At 36.1% G+C, this 17657-nt stretch overlaps 1 long non-coding RNA gene across 1 annotated transcript in view; it reads left to right on the forward strand.

Moving 5' to 3' along the window:
- The first annotated feature begins 1048 nt into the window (after window positions 1-1048).
- LOC141541219 (uncharacterized) overlaps window positions 1049-17657 on the forward strand; it is a 49069-nt gene continuing 32460 nt past the window's right edge. The window contains exon 1 of the long non-coding RNA XR_012481695.1: window positions 1049-1175. This is a non-coding gene — a long non-coding RNA (uncharacterized LOC141541219). The remainder of the gene's footprint in view (window positions 1176-17657) is intronic.

A 17657-nucleotide genomic window follows, 5' to 3' on the forward strand; every position in this document is an offset into this window, starting at 1 on the left:
ACACATCATTAACATCTCTGTTAATGAACAGGGAAGTCTAGAGTCTGGGCAAAATATTTTCTTCTCTGCAAAGAAACTACTGCAGAGAGACATTCTTAAAAGAGACTTCATCTGTTCTGGTAGAGAAGGGAGAACTTGAAATCACAAGCATAGGTGGCAAGGTGGAGCTGGATAGAGGCCTAGAACTGGCGTCCAGAATGTGACCTCAGATTCTTAAATGGCTGCATGATCTGAGGTACATAGACAGAGTCTGTCCATCTCAGTTTCCCCAACTATACAAAGGGTTTAATAATAGCATTTACTTCTCAGGGTCGTTGTAAGGATCAACCATGAACATATTTGTGAAATTATCAGCATAGTGACTGGTTCCTAGTAGGTCCTCAATAAATGGTGGTTTCCTTCCTTCCTTTTTTCCCCTCAAAGCTGGAATGTAATCTGCTACTAATATGAGATTTAAGCTGTCTACCTCAATTCCAAAGAATTCTGAAATTTTCTATCCATCCCCATTCTTTCCTAGACCAAGTTAGTTCTGTGTAGACTCAGAATTAAGGGTTTGGGGAGTTAACCTAAATCTCAAAACTGAAATTAAAACCTCCTCAAACCTTCCCAAAACAACTAGACCCAATTGGCCTGGACCTTATGAAACCAATGTGCAGCCAAAGGAATTCTTCTGAAAGGATGGCTCTTCAGCAGGAACAGGGGCCACACTGGCCTGACCTGGCCTCTTGGTCTCAGGGAGGGTAGAAGGACTTTTTAGTCAGAAATTAAGCCTTCACTATTTTCTCTGGAACTATCTACAATCTGGAGCAGTATGCTTTGTGCCACTGTATTCTTCCCAATGTATGCTCATGATCTATTGCTTTTGTTCATCTCTCCTGCGCTCCCAACAAGTCTGCAGCAATAAAAAAGAGCTCCTGAGGACAGCATGTGCAAGGGAATGAAAAAAAAACCCACAACATAATAAAAGGAACAATAAGAGCAGCCTAATAAACCCAGGATGAAACACAGTCATGTGAAAGAGAAGATCTGAACATCTGTACTTTTTCTTATTTATAACCATGTCATGAAAACAGGAAAAACAGCGTGCAAGACCACAAGTGGAATTTCTTTATGCCCCAATTCTGCTTGTGGATTTCCAGTCGGAAGAAATTGGCCAATTTGATTGTGTTCCATAGGTATGTAATATACCATTCATTATTGTGTCATGCATCCTATGATTGTGAGTTACTCTTTCTTAGTCATTGTTATGCTCAGGAATGCTGCTATCCTGCATACATCTGGATTTATAAAGTTAGCAGCAAAGGAAAAAGCAGGACCATCTGACCTTTTATCACTTCTATGGTTCTATGGAACCTTTTAAAGTTGTACTCAGTCCCTTTTTTCATTGTGAATGTGTGTGTGTGTATGTGTGCCCATATTTTCTGGTGTACTGTATTCCTTGAGTCAAGCTTTTATTGTTATTACTATTTTAATGTGACAGTGTTAATGATAACAAATGCCCTCGCACCAAATTAGCTCATCAATACACTCATTGTAAAGTCAATCATAATGTTAGTAATCACTGATATGTACATAATTTGGTCCCCTTACAGGAGATACATCTGTTTTTCTTGGCAGTGGACCGTTTCCAAGCCCTCACTTGATACCATGTGCGTGTCTAACTCCTGTTCACAACAATAGCTTTTATCCTTAGGGTTTGGTAGTATAGTTAATTGATGCCTTTATCTTTTCATGAGAGATGCCAGCTCAGATCAAAAAAAAAAAAAAAGCCCAAAACATACTACAAAGGCTTGGCTTTGTATCTGGTGGAAATCAAGCACCTCAAAGCCTGACTCAGGAGTAGGAGAAAATAAAGATTGCTTTCATCCACATTGTTGAACATTTTGCCTACATTTTTTTCTTGTTACAATTGAAAATTTGGTAAGAATCAGATGAGTGGGGTCTAAAAGCTGAAAATATGGGTGCTTTCCCTTGAGGAAAAGAGTTTCTCAATATGGAGAGAGAGAGAGAGAGAGAGAGAGAGAGAGAGAGAGAGAGAGAGAGAGAGAGAGACAGAGACAGAGACAGAGACAGAGACAGAGACAGAGACAGACAGAAAGAGAGAGAGAGAAAGAGAGAGACAGAGACAGACAGAGACAGAGAGACAGAGAGAAGGAGAAAAGAAGGAGGGAGGGAAAGAAAAAGGGAAGGAGAGATAATCATGTAGTGGGAGAGGAGAGTCACAGTCTAAGTATTTAGCAATAGGACTGTCATTTCCCACTGGAGCAAACAATAGAGTGTCCTGAGAATTCATGTACTTCATTCATTCAGTCTTAGCAAGATACCATATGATTTAAGGGAAAGGCTCTAGAAATGAGAAAACTTGAGCTCTGATTGCAGTCCTGCTAGAAACTAGCTAGGGATTATTTAATGCCTTTATGACTCAGCTGTCTCTACTATAAAATGGTTGGAATTGAAGTAGATGATATCTAAGGTCTCTTTTAGCTCTGAATCTAGTCAATATTTATTGAGCACCTTTTATGTGCCCAACACTACATACTTTGTTCTTCTGATAAATAGACAACTACATATATGTGGGTGTATTTGGGAGTGTATACATATATGCATGCATACATACATATATATATATATATATATATATATATATATATATATATATATATATATATATATATATATATATATATATATATATATATATATATATATATAAAAACACATATGTATGCACATACACAGGCCAAGAACTTACACTGTGTCTAGGGTCATCTCCACTGGTTCGGATCTAGGTTTTGCCACTGGACCCAGATGGCTCTGGAGGAAAAGGTGAAGCTGGTGACTTTACATAGCCCTCCCTGACTAAAATCCAACTCATTTCTATGTCGTAGCATCATCTCCGTAATGTCATGGTCCTCTTCTAAAATGAAGGACAAACAACAACAATAACACACACACACACACACACACACACACACACACACATATATATATAATATATTTATATACATATACATATATCTATATACTTCTCTCTGTATCTAGCTATCTAGCTAGCTATTCCTACCCACTTTGTACAAACAGAGATAGCATCGCACAGTGGAAAGAGCAATCAGTTTGTAGTCCGGGGATGGGAATTAAAAACCTATTCTTCTAGCAGTTCCCTTCACTTCTCTGGACCTCTGTTTGTTCATCTGAAAAGTGATATCATTAGATGAGTTAACTTTTAAGGTATTTTTAAGTTTTATATCCATGATTCTATAATCTACTAATAGACAGATTTTGGCAGATTCCAATCCACAAATTCTTTCCAAATATATGTGGTTGACCCAAAATGGATATGATATCTGTAAAAGGTTTTTATTTCCCAGAATGAAAGTACCAGCAGAAATTGCTACCTTCTTCATTATTATCTTTCAAAGTCAATTTATATACTTCTTGAGGATAGAAGCCATTTTCTTTTTGCCTTTGTACACAATAGGTACTTAATAAATATTTTTGATTGATTGATTATATTCATTGACTTGAAAGCTGAATCTCGATATTTTCTATATGACTAAGAAAATAAAATTTAATTTACTTTCAATTCTTGCCCATTTAGTCCATTTACCAACACTAATTTCTCATAGTTGATTTCATTTAATGTATAAAACAGAGAAATAAGCATACTGAGCATGTATTTTCTAATATCATAAAAATGATGTAATATCTTCTTACTCCTTCTGGCCAAGACATTTGTTCTTTCTAAGCATTTTCACAGCAATCCATCCATCTCAGCTCCATCATTATGCAGATAAATTATCTAACTTATAGGTATTTAATTTATATATATATATGTGTGTGTGTGTGTGATATGTCATATATAATAATGTATATGAAATTTTGTTTTTAAATACATGAAATGAATTCATAAATTTATAAAAGAATATAAGGTTAATGAAAACTAAAATGTTTTCCCTTGTCCAGGTTCACAGGGTCCACTGAAAATGACACATAAAAATATCCCTAATTCATTTTGGAACAGAGCCCTGGAGGACTTAATCCTTTGGTTCCCTAGAATGGAATCTTGTGCCAATTCCTGCTGATTGCTTCAATTGCCTATATAGCTAAACTTAGCCTTTCTATCATTCATCCCTTTTGAGTTCAATAACTTAATTCAACTGATAATCCTAAAACATGGAGCTGACCATACTACTCCCCTGTATGAGAAGTGTCAGTGGCTCACTATCACTTCTAGGAAAAAATAAAAATATCTTTACTTTTACAGTCTTTCCAGATTATCTTTCCACATCACTTTTCTCCATGAACTCTATGCTTTAGGCAAACTGATTTACTTGCTAATTCCTGAAACCCAACATTCTTTTCCTCATCTCCATGCCTTTTTATAGTTTGTTCCTCATGCTTGTAATGCTATCCCTTCTCATTTCTGCCTCTTGGGACACTTCACTCCCTTCAAAGCTTAATTTAAGCAGCACCAACTGTAAAAGAATCTAATAGTTGCAACTATTAGTGCCCTTCCCCACAAAAAAAGTCTTCATACTCAGTTTTGTTTGTGTCATGTTAACATTTACCTCTGTATGTTATATTCTTCCAATGGAATGTAAATCCCTTGTCAATAAGCAATATTTTTTCCTTTGTATTTCTAGTACCTAGAACAGCAACTGGTATAGGACAAACATTTAAAAATCTACTGAATTGAAGCTAACAAAGGTTTTGAAGAGAGAGGCATGATCATAGCTGTGTTTTGAGGAATATTGGTCCATCATTAGTGTGGAAGGTGGTTTGGAGAAGCTGAACTTCTAGCAAAAACGAACTCTGAGCCTAAGATACAGATTAGGCATTTGGCAGTAACAGATGATAGCAAGGTGGTGCAATGAGAGTATTGGGCTTGGAATCAGGACTATATCTTCCTGAGTTCAAATCTGACTTCAGACACTTAATAGCCGTATGATCCGAGAAAGTTATTTAACCCTGTTTGCCTCAGTTTCTTCATCTGTAAAGTGACCTAGAGAAGGAAATGGAAAACAACTCCAGTATCTTTGCCAAGAAAACACCAAATGGGATCATGAAAAGTCAGACATGAGAGAGAAATGACTCAACAACAGTAAAGGATAATGCAAGCATAAAAATCATGGGAACAGTGAAGAAGGGATAGATTTTAGAAATGGAGCATTGTGAAGCAAAAACTAATGAAACCTGGTTACTGATTAGATGCACAGCTCAAAGGGAAGGGAAGGGCTAAAAATCACATTAAGTTTTATGCCCTATGTTATCAAGGTAATGATAGATCATTAATAGAGAAGTCAGGGGAGAAAAGATGGTTGGAAAAGACAGTAGAGTGGAGAGATAATGAACTCACATTTGGATACACTGAGTGCTGGGACTTCTTTTGTGGAGCAGTTCTGGAGGAAGTTGGCAACATTAGACTGAATTTCACAAGAAAGGCAAGAACTAGAGAAAAAGATATAGGAGTTGTCTAAATAGATGTGATTGCTGAACCCCAGTCTCTTGACTTAGTCCAATTTTTTTTTTTAGCATACTATGATGATTTGATGCCTTATGGTCATTTTGGACATATTGCAGCTTCTCACAGGGGCTGTTATCAAGCTAGGGCTTTGGGCTAGCAACATAAAAGTATAATACAAGTTATTATCAGATAATTATACTGATATTCAAGCAGTCATTTACTGGTAAACATTTAACAATAGATTTCTGGGGAAGGGTCATGTCAACACAACATACTTTTAATTTGCATTACTCTCATTTCCCCCACCACTTTCTTAAATCTAGAAATCAACAAAATAATAAATCGAGTCCAGATTTCTGCAATTTCTGAGGTATAATTGCTCACATTGAAGAATTAACAATGAACTCTCTCACACACAGTCAGGCAGGCTCCAGCATATCCTGTGTCTAAGTTTTTTTCTTTTTTTTTTAATTTCAAATGATTTCAATAGCAGTACATTTGAATCTTCTGATCAAAAAAAAAAATAAATAAATAATAAGCCTAAGATGGAAAAGCAACAACTTTCAAGCTTTCCTCAATACTTAAGTTTTTGTCTCTATCTATTGGTATATTTATATAAAACTATTATGAAATCATCTGGATGATTTAACCAAGATTCACTCAGAGACCACTTTTCTGGCCTACCTCAGCATCTAGCAACAGAAACATCGCATCTTTGGGTAAAAATATCCAAGAATTATTTAGTACTTCATTATGGACACAAATCAATCCAGGTCTCATTTTGACAGTTTCATTCACAGAGGGTCTTTATATTCTGACTAGCTCAGCTAAGTTAATTTGTTGCCTTCAATCCAAGTGTTCTATATTTGTTAGCAATGACTTCTGGCCAGTACTAAACCAGTAAGTTTGACAAAACACTAATACAATTACTCTGCCTCCTGAAATTTTCTTGAAGCAGTTCATCTTCACCTTTGCCCCCTTCATATTCTGACTTATATCATACTTACTTTTGTAATAAAATTCATAAAGAAACATATCCTATCACCCTTCAGTTGTAAGCTTCTTTCAGAGCAGGAATTATATTGTTTTTCATCTCCATATTCCCGATTCTTAGAGCCAGGCCTGGCCACATTATAAGTGCTTTAAAAAAAAATTGCTGAATATATTTACTTGCATTCATGAATCAAGTTCTCACTGGGAAATTTCATTCCACAATGCATTGCTACTTAAATAGCAAATAAAATAAATCCCATCTTCTTTTAACAATATTGTATCCTATTCCTTGTTATAATTCTACAATTCATGAATTGAAGCATACTCCAAACATAAAAGTGTTAGGCATTCTCCAGGCCATTGTTTAGGATATTTCCTGGTACTTCAACCACCCTATACTTTGAGTTTGTCTGCATTCCAATTTTAGGTTCTAAAGGAGGAATATTTTTTAAAGAAATTCCCATTAAGCATTCAGAAAGAGAAAAGGCATTTTGAACTCGATGCCAATATCAATTAGAAAGTTGGAAAAAATCTGGACTCTTCACCTGAGTTATATTGCCCCTGACCATCAGAATGAGAGGCATTTTAAGAATTAAAATATCACAAATAGTTTGTTTATTTTAACAGAGAGTAATCTCTTTGTTCAGTGAAAATCAAGGCTTGTGCATAAAAGTAATGGAATATTTCCTTAAGAAAGAAAAAATTGTGCATCTTTCATAATGATAACATACTAGTGAGTATCTGTAGGTTAGACATACTGGCAGTGACCAGTCAACATGTAACTGAAAATTTAAAAGTTTAACAGGAAATCTAATAATGAAACTTACAGGATTATAGAGCTGATAAAGCAGAAAAAAAGTAGGTGAAAGCTGTTTAAGAAGCATTACTCAAAGAGACTGCTATTTTGTTGAGAAATTTCTTGAGATATGAAAGATCCTCCTTCACTTGTGTATTTATTTATTGTGCATGCTCTTCTAAGATAATGCCATGCCTTGTTTGATTATCAGCAAGGTCACACCAGCAGACTTTTCTGCTAAGCAATCTCTTCCAAAAGCAGTCTTTCCCAAAGTCATAGAGATTTCAGGTTATCTCACTGTCATGTGGGGTACTAAACTGTATAATAGAGAGTGAGATAGAGTGAATGCCAAATGGGGAGCCTCATGAAGGTGGACTTTGCTCCACTTGAGGTACCTTGGGGGGCTAGGCATTACATATAGAAGTGGGGATAAACCATGTCAAAGGCAGGATCGGTTACTATGGAAGAAAAAAGGAATGGGATCTTTTGGTTTAAAAATGTCTAGCCACATGAAACTTGGGAGAGTTACTGATAGTATTGCAAAGAAGAAGAGGAGGAGGAAAAGGAGAAGGAGGAAGAGGAAGGGAAGGAGAAAAAGAAGGGGAGAGAGAAGGAGAGAAAAAGGAAGGGAAAAGGCAGGGGAAGAAAAAGGAGGAAGAAGAAAAGGAGGAGAAAAAGTCTTTGAAGCATCTTTTAAAATGCATAGAAGTATACACAGGCACTTTTAAAGTAACATGATGAACTTTACTAGGAGCAGCTAAATGGCATTAATAACTAGACCTTGGTAGTTGGGATTAAGAAAATCTGAGTTCAAATATTACTCAGACACTACTTGTGTGAACCCATGGAAGTCATTTAAACTCTTAGCCTTAGTTTGCTCATTTGTAAAGTGGAGATGATAAATAATTTAACCCCTACCTTACAGAGTTATCCTTATGGTAAGGCTCAAATGAGATAGCATCTTTCATTCTGCAAAGTTTAAAGCACTATATAAGTATTTGCCCTTAGTAACTATTTTTAAAATAAATCTATATGAAATAGAAATATTTTGTGTTTTTGTATAACCCGCTTCTCTCTCTCCTTCCTTCAAGTTCAGAATATTTAAAATTTTAAAGGAAAATTAAAGAAAAAAAATTTTAAAAGATACCCAGACACATCTTAAACCATCAGAAATTTAATGATTTCATCTTTGTTTTTCTACTAAATGTCAAGGGAACTTTGAGTAAGTCATGCATCCCCAATGTGTCTCAATTTCCTTTTCTTCACAAAAGGGGCAGTGATGTTCATGAAAGTGGTGTGGTATGGTGACAAAACTGTTGATTCTACTATTTGCTATCTGGGTGGGCAAAAAGTTGCTTTAACCTTCTGGGTCACAGGTTTTTCATCTGTAAAATAAAAGGGCAGGAGTAGATGACCTTTGAGGTCCCTTGTTTCACCCACTAAATCTTATGACTTTGTTTTCAATTCTTTGTGGAACTATGTTCTTGGATGGTGAGGGAGGATTCATTAGTGAAAGCATACATTTTTCAAGATATTCCTATTACTGCAACTTTCCACTTTCCACAAGGACTCTGAAAATGCTCTACTCCAGTCATTGCTACATATCCCAGAAGTAGTTTAAACAAGGACTGGAGAGGGTCAAATTAATGACTGTCATTCTCCATGTGTATTTGCTAAATCCTGAATTAGAATTTGTCTATGGTCACTTTGCATGGATACAGAGAATTTAGGCAGAGATTTCCAGGCAATAATCACTAGAAATAAGGACCCTGGCTTCAAGCAGCAATATGCTGATTGCACAATTTTGTCTCAGCCTCTCTTGAGGGAGGAAAAAAAGAATCCCATAAGGTCTCTAATCAATCACACAATCAGTGGTTCAATAAGCATTTATTAAATACTCACCACATGCCAGTCACTTCACTAAGTACTGAGAATAAAGAAGAACAAAAACAAGAAGAAGAAGAAGAAAAACAAGAAGAAGAAGAACAAAAACAAGAAGAAGAAGAAGAAAAACAAGAACAGAAACAAGAAGAAGAAAAACAAGAACAGAAACAAGAAGAAGAAAAACAAGAAGAAAAGAAGAAGAAAAGAAAAAGAAGAAGAAGAAGAAAAGAAAAAGAAGATGAAAAGAAGAAGAAAAGAAGAAGAAAAGAAAAAGAAGAAAAGAAGAAGAAGAAGAAGAAGAAGAAGAAGAAGAAGAAGAAGAAGAAGAAGAAGAAGAAGAAGAAGAAGAAGAAGAAGGAGGAAGAGGAGGAGGAGGAGGAGGAGGAGGAGGAGGAGCTTTCCTACCCTCAGAGAGCTTACATTCTATTGGGATCAATAACATATCCATGAATAGGAACATCCAAGATACATACAGAGTAGATGGAATCAAGAGCAGAAGATAGCATAGAATTGATCTCATCAAGAGTTCTCTAAATTAAAAGTTTGAGAGTTTCTGGACACACAAAAGGATAATCATTAAAAGAAACTAAGATATTTAAAATACATTTGTGCTTCTTTCCCTCTTCAATACATTCCCTCCCCTGATAAAGTCAAAGAAGATATTAATGGAATTGTTGATAGAACACATATATTTGAGGACCTGTGAAAGGAACTTGATGTGGAATCCAAAGAATCAATTCAAATACTATTACCTTGTTAACTTCTGGCAAGATTATAATACATTAATATTTTGAGATTTACAATATACTATAGATAATATTACTTTACTATCTTCACTATAATGCTGTAAGCATCATTTTATAGATGATGCTAAAGCTAAAGGAAATTAAATGACTTGCCCACAGCCACCTAGCTATTAGAAATATGAAGTGGGATCAAAATCCAGGTCTTCCTAATGGCAAGTCCAGAATTCTCTTTTATTCCATAGTAAAAGTCAACAAAAGTAAAATAATAATAATAATAATAATAATAATAATAATAATAATAATAATGCTTTGCAAACACATAGATATAGTGATGGAATAGAAAGATTACAAAACTCTAGAGGCCTAGATATTAGTCCATTAGATTATGAGCAGCTTGAGGGCAGAAACTGTATTTTGCCTCTTTTTTGTATTCTTAGAATTATCTGGCACATAGTAGGTGCTTAATAAATGCTACTAACAGACTGATTTGATGGTTAGAAGTAGATAATAGCTTAATTCTCTGTTCCTCTTTGTTTTTTTTCCATAAAATGAAGGGGTCATACACTTTATCTCAAAAGTGTATTGGAGCTTTGAATCTTATAAACTCACTTTTTTTGAAAAATCTAGAATCTATTCTGGAGCTTTGAGCTTGCCCTAGAATAAGCAAGGTGATCTTAGAGAGGTCATTCAGTCAGCCCAGATTCCTGTGGCCATTGTGATTGACATCCTGTCAGCCAGTCAGTCACAGTCCTGACAAGGTCCTATGGATATAAATACCTGCTTTCCATGATGTTTGTATGTAGGGCCAGACCATCTGACTGTACTGGAGGTATTCTCCTTTGGGTGCTCAGCATACTTTTGGTTTATATATGTGGTGTTACCTTTATCTAGATAATCTATTCTAAATTCAAGACTCTATTTATGAACTGAAAACTAGATGGAATATATATTTCCAAAATAATGCTATGAAATGGTTGTGCCAATGTATTTGTCAAATACACACATCTTAGATAAATACACTTAGAATTTAGAGGTAGAAGGAATCATCTAGTGAACCCCTAAACTTTGAAAATGGAAAAACCAAGGCTAAAATGCATGAATTTTATCCACACATTCTATGGTCCCATCTTATTGGTCCTTTATCATTCCTTACACATGACATTTCATCTCCTGTCTCTGCTTTTTTTATTTTTATTAATCGGCCCTCATACCTGCAATGCTTTTTATTTTCATCTCTAGACCTTTCAAATCCTGGTTCTTAAAATTCAAATCTAAGTACCACTTTCTATATAAACTGTTTTGTATTCCTCCCAGCTACTACTGCCCCCCCACAAGCCTTCATGCATTAATTTTATATAGATTCTGCTTATTCCTGTATATATACATATAATCTCCTCCACTAGAAAGTTAGCTTTTTGAGGATAGGTGGGAATTATTTGATTTTTTTTTTCTTTTGTGTCCTAGTACATCATAGATACTTTAAAAATGCTCATTGATGTGTTTTCCAAAGCTACAGACACAATAATCAAGCCCAGATTTGAACCTAGACCTTTTAATATGAAATCCCATTCTTTATCCACTCTAGCACTTTTCTTTTCCTGAGAGTTTGGAATATATTATGGAATGGATGGAAACACAGACTCTCATAGTTATTGGAATCATAGAAATGATCTAGTTGAACCTTTGTAACTTGATAAATAGAAAAGTTAGATTAAGGGACATACCAAGTCAAAAAGCCAGTACTGGAACTTAAACCTTTGGACTATCCATCTAGGGATCTTCTTGTGCCATTTTATTGTCTTTTCCATCTTTAACTATATCTTGGCTAAATATTTTTCTTTAGTTTTGATTAACATTGAATTTCTCTTTCACATCATTTATATGGTGGTTTCTTCTCTCCCTCAGAGCATATCATTATTAGCCTCTCCAGTTTCTAGTCCAAGGATTCTAAACTTTTTGTGTGTGTCATATATAGTGTACTTTGGCAGTCTCTTGAAGACTATGTCTCTCTTCTTATAAAACATTTTATTTTAAATTAATAATTGAAGGAACTTCTTACTATTGAAGGTTAGTGAAAATAAAGATATACTTTTTTTTCCCCAATTAAGTCCATAGACCTCTGGAAATCCATACATAAACAGTAGGCCTCAGTTTAAAAATCCTTTCCCTGAATCCTAATGGAGAGCACATTTTGTTAAAGAAGAGGCTATAAAGAGCCTGTCTAAGGTAGGGGAAGGAGAGAAAGGCACTCTCTCAAGAAAGGAAAAGGAAAGAACTGAGACTAAATTAGCTGGGAAATTAATGTCAACATTTCACTCAGGGCAGAGTCCTGACATATATGTTGCTTTAGGCATTGGTGTATGAAATCAAAATGAGGATCTGGCTTTGGGAATGATGGATAAAGAAAGGAGGAAAAAACACCACTCAACCAAGTAATTAAAGTTCTTCTTTGTGAATCTATTTGTCCTGTATAACCCTGTTTCTATCACTTCCATCTAATGAACATGATGTCTGATTGCAGCATCTCCTAACAAGCTCTGGGTATGTTCAAAACATGTTAGTCACTCACCCAGACTGCTCTTCCCCTGTTGATGACAAACAGGAGCCAGAGTTCAAGACTCAGCATCTTTCTTTCTGTAGGATGTTCAACTGATGCAAGAAAAGCTTTAGAACCAACCTTCTGCAGTAGTTGCAATGAGGAGACCCACAAGCTGTGTAAAGTCAGTGCTATAGAAGTTGGAAGTAGGAGAGAAAATCAGGGAATGAAGAGGAGAAGTTTATCTTCTGTAAAATTTGAGAAGCTGCCTGTTGATAGAGGGGCACCCATAACATAACAGGCTTGACTAATAAGAATTCGCTTCAAATCCTGTCAGATACTGGCTAGGTAATCTTCTGAGAGTCACTTAACTTCTCCATGACCTAAACAGCTAATACTAAGTTGTAGAGCAAGTGCTGAGTTTTAATTGATAGAGGCATTTTCTCACACCAGTGAAAAATCAAAGACCCCATTTGGAATAAAAAATGGATAGAACTCTTGAACAAGAGACTTGAGGAATATGAGTAATGAAATGAGTTTCAGGGGCAGAAGTTAATGGTTAATGATGATATACATCTGAGGGGGAGAAGAAATCCATTGTTTAAATGATGTGAAGGAGAAAATGGATAATAACGTTAATCAAAACTAAAGAAAAATGTTTAACCAAGTCATTTCTGTTCCATATCCAGGTCTGCTTGGTTTGCTATAAACCACTCCAAAAGGTTTATTTGAATGGCATGGAGTTTGGCACTTCATTGTGAGGCATGGATTTAGGGTTTAGACTCAAATCTCAACTATGCCATAGATTCTCTGTATGAACTGGGGAATAGCACTTCATTTCTTCAAGCCTCACTTTGGTCATCTATAAAATCAGGAAGATAACCGAGATGGCCTTTGAAATCTCTTGCACTTCATAATCTATTATCCAATGGAAATCTATTACTATCAGATAACAAAGAAACCTGGCTTGTCTCCTAAACCTGATGGAAAGGTTACAAATAAATGCAAACTGGAGAAATATGGAATTGAACAAAGTTTTCTGGGCACTACTTTGCATTCACTAAAAAATAAAAAGAAAAAAAACCCCACCGTTGTAGGAATAGGGCTATCAAAGTTGTTGTTGCTGCTGCTACTGTGGTTATTATTATATCCTGACAACTTACTTTGCCTTTCTGTGTTTTTCAAGACAAAAGAGCCCAGCTGAGATTTAAACAAAGGAGAATGCAGGGAAAAGGAGAGAATACAAGGAGCAAGAATAGTTTGTAGAGAGCCAAAAGTGGAAAAGGAAGTCTAATTCTGTCCTACTCTGGGGGAGAAAAAAAAGTTTTTTGAGAAATGTAAACAAATCAGGAAATCCTGGCACTTACTCTAGTTCCGATCTGGAGAAACACACCAATCCTGTCCCTATGTGAGAGCTGCTGTTTGTGAATGAAATCCAGATTAAATTATTCATTGAGCCTGGCCGCTCCCACAGTTTCCAGGTTTCCTCTTGCCTGTGGCATAGCTTAAACCTTAAAATAATAATAATAAAAAACCATATGCATGTTATTAACTCTCCATATTCAAATGGAAATACAATGCTATCATAAATCTCTCTTTTTCTAATGTAAATTCCTTTCTCCGGCATGAAGCTGCAGGAAAACCTTGTATCTGAGTAATCTAAACTTGAAAGAGAATTTTTGCTAAACCAGTTATGATAGGGGAAACATGTTTTTCTCTGAGTCTAAAGATTAAAGTTGGTCGTAAAAAGGGGTGGGGGATTGAGGGAGAATTATTGGCTGCTCAGCTAATGATTAGACTTCAAGGACAAATTAAGGGCACAGAAAAGAAAGAGTCCTGGAGATAAGTGAAAACAGTCCCAATAATATTAAATAAAAGCTACATTGTTTATCTGAGGTTGTAATCTCCACCCCCACATTCACCTCCATCTATGCAACCCCCCCAATTGGCTACCCCCAAGGGGAGTTCAAACTCCATCAAACAATTCTTGCTCAAGACTAGTGACAGCTTTTCCTTTTCTTTCTCCTGTAGTGCTTCCTTTCCTCTTTCCCTTCCTTCCTCTCTCTCCCTCCAGATCTTCTGATTGACAGACAGTGAGTCTCCTTCAGTCTCTTTCCAAAAGGTTCTGATCCAAAAAGGATTTGTGAGTGTTGACCTACTATGAATCCTGCCATTCTTTCAGAGAATTTACAGGAAGTGTCCCCTGTCTTTCCTCTGCTCTAGATCTGCAAAATTGATTTGTTTTTTGCTTCTTCCACCCATATCCCCTACCTCTAATCAATTCTTTCATCAATTGCTCTTCTGCACATAGCCTTGGCCCCGGGCTTGCAACAACCAATAAATCTGTTTATTACAGAGCTACAGCTATCAACTTTAAGGGTCTTCCTCAGACTCTGACATCAATAGAAATCTAAAGTCCAAGATGAATAACTATACACAGAGGAGCAAAAATAGTGTTTTTATTTAGAAATGATTGTGAAAAATATGAAGATAGATACTAGTGAAATAGTTGCAAAGACTAATGGGTTTGAAGGTAGGGCACCTGGATTCTATGCCTAGCTTGGACACTCACCTGTGCAACTTTGATATGGTCCCTTCAATTCTCTTGGCTTCAATTTTCTGAATGTACAATGAATTGTCCTGGCTGAAATCTGAGGTTCCTTTAGACTTTAAATCTAATTCCTTTTTTACCCATTCACTGTGGTTTCTATTTCCTAAGCCATATTTATGTAAATATATAAAAATCAACTGAGAAATGGAAAAAGGGCAGGAGAGAGGCAACTATATTTAGTGGAAAGAGAGAGAAACTCAAGTCTGAAGACCTGAATTTAAGCACTGGCTCTGGACATTTATTAAATGTAAACTTGGGGAAGTGTTCTCATAGATATAAAGGAGGATGATGTCTGCCTCATAGCACCTCCAAGACTGCAATTCCAAGGCCTAGAGCATTGTGAGGGTTTTAAAAAAGGGCAAAATGATCACAATTCAGACAAGTGATTTAATCAGGGAAAGAAATGGTATAGAATCTGCATCTATTCATGAAGATCTGAAACTCTCAAAGACTTATAGATTTGGAGAGTTGACCAGGGCACTGAAAGGTGACTTGCCAGCCCCCAGCCAATACAGTCAATGTCAGGATTTAAATCCAGGTCTTCCTAACTGTAGTTAAGAAGGTTAATTCTCTAGTCACTCTACCATGGTTCCTCAGATATATGTGTGCACACATACATACAATAGAAAGCAATTTATATGTATGGAATAGCTAACATTTTGATAAGTTTTTGTTTTATTAAGCCCTTTATATATATTATTTCATTTGATTCACAACTCTGGGAGGGGAGGGGATCTATTATCTCCATTATAAAGGTAAGAAAATCGAGGCTGAGTTGCATATTTTGGGGTAAGCAGGTAGGAGCTTTTGACCTATAATTTCACTAATGTATGAAAGTCCTACAGAAAAAATGAAAATTGAAAACTGTTTTACATCTTCTAGTTAGAGAATGCCTAGGTCACAGAAAGGTTAAGTAATATGTCCAGATTCATACCAGTGGGCTTTAAAACTGACTCTTTTTGACTCCAAACCTGAGAATATTCTTGATGTCATCCTGCCTCTCCTAATGTACCCTAATATTTGCACAATGGTATTATGAGTATTAGTACAATCTGCATCTTCTTGCATTTGGTTAAGATATTTGATTCTCTGAACAAGCCCACAAAACTTCCTTTTAATACTTAGAATCTAGACCAGACAATAACGGAATACTTTCTGAGCAAAGCATCCAAACTAACCTAATACCTTAAAGTAATTCTCTTAATTAATTCCTTTAATACTAAGTGCCTTAGCAGCTCTAAGTCTGGAATGCCATGATAATACTTGCCATCTGGGACTCCCATTACTGTCAATTCCTTCTCTTACTCTATATCTCCTTGATTCCTTACTTGATATTTTTTATTGAAATAGGAACACATTTAGTGCCACTCCTGGACTTTCAGAAGAAGATTTATGGCCCCTATAGAAACTTTCATAAAATCTGCAGCTATCCAAGAGGTTTTGTCTTGGGTCTCACTGTTATCAAACTCATAAAAATAATTTCCATAGCCAGCTTCATTTGCTTGTATAACATAGTCCAGAAGAGGCCCAGGCTGAAATTTAGGCCCTGTTTCTTTTCTATTTGCTTGCTTTGGGGGGAGGGAGAAAAGAGAGGGAAGAAGAGCAGCTCCTGCAACCTAGCCAGGCTAGTGGCTTTGATGGAGTGTCATGGTTGTTTTTGCTGGATTTTAAAAAAATTCTTAATTCAGATTTTCTGTCTCCATAAAGCTGAAGCATCATTTTTCATTTCAACCTGGTGTTCTGTAGCCAGCTCTAAGTTGTAACTTCAGCGTGGCAAGAGAGGGGAAACAGGTGCTTCATGTCTGCAGCATCTGGTTTAGATGACCACAATGTAGAGAGAACACCTGCATTGGGCTCTGCAGCCAAGTTTTGCCTCCCATTGTATTCCATTAAATTTTCTGCCTCCAGCAGGAAAAAAAAAAAAAGGCATTGTTTATCAGATTTGCCAAAGGAACTCCCTGGGAGGTGGAGAAAAGCAGGATAAACAATCCTTAGACAAAACTAAAGGGAAAGCAAGTCCGCATGAGGCCTTGATTGTTAGTGACCCAGCAAGCCAATCTTTCAGCCCAGTCTAGAGAGAGGGAGGTTAAATCAGCACTGGAAAAGGTCTACCTGAGCAAAGAAGTTTACTTGGGTTTTGTGGTAACACAGTCTCATTACTCCAAATATCATTCTATAAAAAGAAATAGATGTCCAAGTCCATAAACTGGGGGAAAAATATTCCTATGCATTTGATGTTATGATTTATGCTGCTATGTGCATGGAGCAACTTGGGTCATCTCAAGTAGAAATGGAGGAGAATCTGAAATGTGAAATCATAAAAGGCTAAAGAATTCCCTTTTCTTAGTATCTTAGATTTCAAGATGGAAGATTCCTCAAAGTGCATTAAGTTTAATCTCATTTTACAGATGAGGAAACTGAGACCCAAAGAGGTTAAATGATTTATTAAGAGTCATACAGCTAGTGTTTAAGGAAGTTAGAAGTCAAGTCTCCTCAAACCCTCGTCCTGTGTGCTCCATCCATGACTATACCATATTATGCAACATCACATTGACATCCCTAAAGAAATGAGCAAAGTGAATTCAGTTGAGATATCCATGTGATATGATATTTTGTAAAACACATGT

This window comes from Sminthopsis crassicaudata, chromosome 4 (assembly GCF_048593235.1).
Source record: "Sminthopsis crassicaudata isolate SCR6 chromosome 4, ASM4859323v1, whole genome shotgun sequence".
Taxonomy (NCBI): Eukaryota; Metazoa; Chordata; class Mammalia; order Dasyuromorphia; family Dasyuridae; genus Sminthopsis; species Sminthopsis crassicaudata.